Genomic DNA, 5,829 nt, shown 5'->3' with positions numbered 1-5,829 from the left:
TTAATTTATGCCGAGGATCGCCGCCGAGAAAACTAAATAACATATTATCAGCTTCAACAAATACTAAAAATATATGGTCAATTTATAGTTACAATGTACATGTATACAGCCTCAACAAGGCCAAGGTACATCCAATGTTGTATACAGTAGCTCTATAAATTTGTCTTATTCTTTTTAACTCTTTTTCATTTAGATTTATCATTACAAATGCACCGTATTTGTGGACACACCTTTGATAACTATTAACAAGTTTGACTGATCAACAGATAAGAAAAATTGAAAATGGGGCATACATTCTACATGGCATTATTTTTCTTCTGGGGGTCAAAATTTTATCCAAGACAATGTTAACCTAACTACAGAAACAATAAAAGTTCTGCATGAATTTGGTTGGTTAAAAGGCAATATCGGTCCGGTATGATGTTATCCAACTTTCTACAAGATTTGATCTGTTCACGCAGGGGGGAGGGTTGAGATTGCAAAAACATGTTTAACCCCGCCGCAATTTTGCGCCTGTCACAAGTTAGGAGCCCCTGGCCTTTTTTATTTTTGTATGATTTTTTGTTTTAATTTCTTGAGTATATTTCAAAGCTGAGTATGACGTCCATAATCATTTCAAACTAGTACATTTTTGTTTAGAAGCCAGCTGAAGAACGCCTCCGGGTTTGGGAGATTCTTGCTGCATTGATGACCCATTTGTGGTCGTCGGCCGTTGTCTGCTTTTTGAACGTGTTGGTGTCTCTTTGACAACTCCCTCATGTCCATTTCCAATTTTTAATTCAATCTGTATATAGTAGATCTTGTGTCCGCTTTGAGCAAAACCTCTGCTGTACTGGTATATGCCCATGCCAAGGAAGTTGTCTTTGTATGGATATTATTCCGATAAGAATGATGAGATAACAAGTTAAAATGAAGCTATAATATTCTGATATCGCAATATTTCGACACCTAAATGGTCATACATCCCATTGGTCCGACGTTTCGATCATTTAGGTTATACGCTAACGGGATTTTAACATAAGAAAGCCAAATAAAAGGTTCAATATTAGGATAACCTTGTCCTCCGTTTGAAGCGGTGAAACAAGATATAAAAAAGTAATACGTAGTGCCAAAGTAGCCCGAAGGTCATCACTAGCGTAATTTAAAATAAGTACAAACTTCTTTGTCAAGTGTTGTTTGATTAATAAGATATCTCAAGATACACGGCGGCCGACTAAAGTAAAATCAAACACAGTTTAACGTAACAATGAGTGGTCACATTTTCCTTGTGATGTTTTATATTAAAAATTAATTGTCAATTTGTTGATATAAATATACTAGTAGCACTTTACTCATTTTAGTAATGTTAGTTAGTACTCTTGTCATATCTGATTTAGTGATGTAAATGAAATTGCGGTATGATCCAGACTCAACATATTGCACTACAATAATAAAAAAAAATCCGCCCTATGGTTGTCTGATCTTGAAGCGGTTGGTAGGCTTTCAAACTAACAGGAGACCATACGCTTCCTGAATTTTAATGTACAGCTCATCATGGAACTTTCTAAACAATTAAAAATATGTCATATGTTATATTTTCCCCTTGCTTCAAATATTTTGCTTCGAATTATTTATATCAAATTTGCAGATATATGATTGTAAATACGTGCAATCAAATGATATGGAGGTATAATAAGATTTAGATAATGCAAGGGCGACTACAGATACATTTGTGTGACTTAATGGTTGATTTTCAAAGACTCCGAGAGAAAACGTTACGTAACATGCGTTACCGTTAAAATCAACCAACATTAATTAATACTATGATAGAAATATATTTCCCAACAGTAATACAGCATTCCTATAAAATTGTTTCATTTTTGTATTTGTTTTGACTCGATTTTTCTACTGGAAGTATCCGTGAATTGAAATTGCACCCATGACCTTTGACCTCGATTTAAAAAAAATGCACCATAATTTCTTTTGACGATCGACCGGGATATTTAGAAAGTACACATTCTTAGCTTTCCAGTGATATATAATTTAGCCGTGTGTTAGGTAGGTGCATTAAAAATGTGAATTTGGCTCTCATATCACTCGCCTATAGTGTATAGTGACACGTATATAAATTATTTGCATTTCTTTAAGATAATCAAATCATTGAAAAAGATCAGAGGCGGACTCGGCCATTTTTAAAAGGGTTGGGGCCACTGAGTGTTTATTACATAATACAAGAGATACGTTACCCCGAAATACTACAAGCACCAAAGTAAGATTCGTGCGTATTCGATCCGACGGACGTCAACTGTTTACCAGCGGCTCCTTGACCCTGTATAGATAATTACATCCTTAGTGGCACCGTTCAATGTCAACTTCGTAAACTTTGGTTTTGGAGAATCTAGGTCATCCTGCTTCGCCGACGCAATCTTTGCCAGCCAAATATCAGATATTGCGGGGAAGAGTGAGTGGCTATCTCTAATGGCTGAAATTATAGTTCTTACAGTAGCCAAAGCAATTCCAATACAGTTTATCTGCGACACATTTTTAAGTGGTTTTGTGTCAAAAAAATGTCCTAAAACTTTTGAATACGTGCATCCTCCAAAACAATAAATAAAAAAATAAATAAGTGCTAACAAATTCACTGCCCCGATGATCGATCCGTCAAGGCTTAATTATATTCTGCACCTTCCTGAACTTGCACTTTAAATTTATTTATAAACACATTTCCTACACCCGAGGTGCATAGTAGATGGAAGGCGATAGAAAATGGTATAAAAAACTGAAAAAAAATAGATGTATAAATATATATCTGTAAAAATTATTTAAACACGATTAAAAAGATAACAAAAACTACACGAAACCTATAATCAATTTAGTGGAATAAATGTATATGATTATATATGAAATATAAATGATAAGTGATGTGAACCTCAAAAAAAGTTTATCTGATTACAAGCAATCCTTGGTCTAATTTGTCTAACTTTCTCCATTTGCTTCATTAAGCATTGGTAAGGTCAGAATGTCCTTCTCATAGACTATATGTCTACCCACCTACCCTTTTTCAAAGATGTAATCGGAAACACACATATTTTGTGGGGGCCTAATAGAATATTACCCATTGTGGGATGGTGTATTTCCCATTATCCTTGGTTATGATATCCATTATGTTTATAAGATAAGGAATCTTCTAGAACAGTTGTTTTTGAAGTGGAACATTTGATTTCCAAGCCCGCAGAAATTGTTAAATGTTTAACTTTAACCATTTTGGATTAAAATTGTAGTTACTCTGAATCTCAGGCTTGTATTGTCCTGAATATGTGAAAAAGTTTTTTTTTAATCAGATAGGCATGGAGACTAAAATTCATTTGACGCTTTAATTTCTCTTTGTTGTAAAAAAAAAAAAAAAAGACTACCTACCTACCCACTTGTTCAACCTTTGGGTAGGTTTGGACAAATCATAACATTTTTAAGTGTAGCCTAATTAAACAGTGTACATAAATCAAAAAAAAATACAAACTATTATCTATATTTTAAAATCGGCAGTTCAAACAAACGAAACATAGGAAATTGATTGCTAAACTTGATATGAAATATTTGCTTAAAGTTATGAAATAAAATAACTTGGAAATTTACTCACACTGTCATTGACTGTAGTTTACCAAGTACTGCACGAAAATCGTAAATATAAAAAACGAATCACAATCTTTCTTCACATCTGAATCAATGAAACTGATAAGGGTACCACTGATAAGATTTTACACGTCATGTTTTAAACAGTGAAAGTACGTGTAAAATACGGGATTTGAAATATCAAAAATAAGTAATAATGACAAAAAATATTCAAGTTTGGTAACATCATGAAACGTACTGACATTTAACATGGTTAACTGTCAGGTTATGTAAGCGGCCATTTTTTTTTAGAAATAATGGGTTAATTGTAACACTTGTAAAACTGACAAAAAACAATGCCTAAATATGAAAAATACATAGTTCATAACCCTGTACCGATAATAATTGCAATGCTCGCCTTAAGCTATCACGTGCACTAGTCTTGTTCATCTTGACAAAATCTTTTAAAAACCTCTACGATAATATTTAAGTTTGACAATGTTTGAGTATTTTAGCTGACATATGATTTCTGATTACAAGTTTAATTGATTATACTTCATGTCGAAATGTATAATATTGTAATTAGTTATCTGTGTATTTCTCAGTCTTATGTGTTCTTGCATTTATTTGTACTGTTTTCTGTCATGTAAATTAATATTGTCATTTTAGCGGTATATTTAAAATTGCCATTAAGCGCGAGGTTTGGCTAGCCACAAAACCAGGATCAATCCCAAATTTGTTCTTAAAATACCAATTAAAAAATATGGAAGTTGTTATCTTATATTTCATATTTAGGCATTGTTTTTTTTCTTCCAAAACGTTCCGCACGGTCAGTTTAAAAAGTGTTACAATAAACCCATTAGTAAAGCCATCAAAGCTTTGGATGAAATTAATTCTAAAAATTGATACAGATACAGTTAAGTCGGCCTCATATCTTGACTTACATCTATAAATTGACAATGAGGGTCGGTTGAAAACAAAACTTTACGCATGCCAAGAAATCCTCGCTAAAAATTCCGGTCGACCTCCTACGGCAGTCATTAGTAGCTAAAGATTTGATTTCATTCAAGAAATTAATTTATGACCTTCATGTACGTGTCGCTTAGAACACGGCCATATACCAAATGGTCAATAATAATCATTCATGTAATTTGCTCTATGGGATATTTTCAGAATTTCAACAGAGGCAATTTCTTGGCATGACAAAAAAAGATGATTTCAGTTTTCCAATTGTGAACTTTCCATTTCTAAGTAGCAACATTCCAACAGCACCTGCATACGGGGTATATATCCCAATTTGCTTGTATCTCCTATCATGATTTTCTTGATAGAGGGTTGCTGCTCACAAGGAAGCTATTAAACCAAGAGTTCCAAATGGTGAAGTTGAAATCATCCCTTGGTAAATTTTACGGACGCCATCACGAGTTGGTTGACCGTTTTTGGAATAACCGTTTCAGCGAAATGATATCGGATATGTTCCTTACGTCGTAACTACAGTCCCCTTCCCTTTCATGAATGTGACCTACCGAATTAGACTATTTACCGGATTTGTTATCACATTAGCAACACGACGGGTGCCACATGTGGAGCAGGGTCTACAATGTGAATTGTTCATGGTTAGACAGAATAAAGACTGTTCTAAACGAATGCGGTATGACTATCTCTAATGTGTGGGAAACGATGATTGTGAAGTATTTCTATATGTTAAATTTCAACAGGGACTTTCTATACTAAAGTTAGTCAGGAACATATATACTATACATTAATATACTGTTTCCAGAGTTTGTAAAGAAAGTCCCTGCCGATTTCACTGATTACTCAGCTTTTGTGGACCACATGAAAACCGCGTCTGGTCAAGTTTTACCAATTTTGATCTTTGAACAAATATGTATTTTAAATGGTGAAGTGATTTTTTCCGTTAAAAAACCCCCCACAAAATCAAATATATACTTATAATTGAATACAACAGGGACCAAACAAAGTGGCAAAACCATTATCAATTAAGTGTTCGGTACACCCCCCTTTTTTCAAAAAATAATAAAAAGAAAATCACGAACTACAAAAAAAAAAAAAAAACGAAAGATGCAACACAGAACCCATATATCTTCATATTTTACTTTATAAGAATATGTCATGTTAATGAAGAAATTATACAAATATTTTTTTTAAAAGTTTGTAAAGGAAAATGTGTGTCGAAGGGAAACGAGCCGGGTCCCAGAAAAGTAACCAGTCTTGAATTAT

Source organism: Mytilus edulis, chromosome 14 (assembly GCF_963676685.1).
Source record: "Mytilus edulis chromosome 14, xbMytEdul2.2, whole genome shotgun sequence".
Taxonomy (NCBI): domain Eukaryota; kingdom Metazoa; phylum Mollusca; class Bivalvia; order Mytilida; family Mytilidae; genus Mytilus; species Mytilus edulis.
This window is presented reverse-complemented; position numbering follows the sequence as displayed.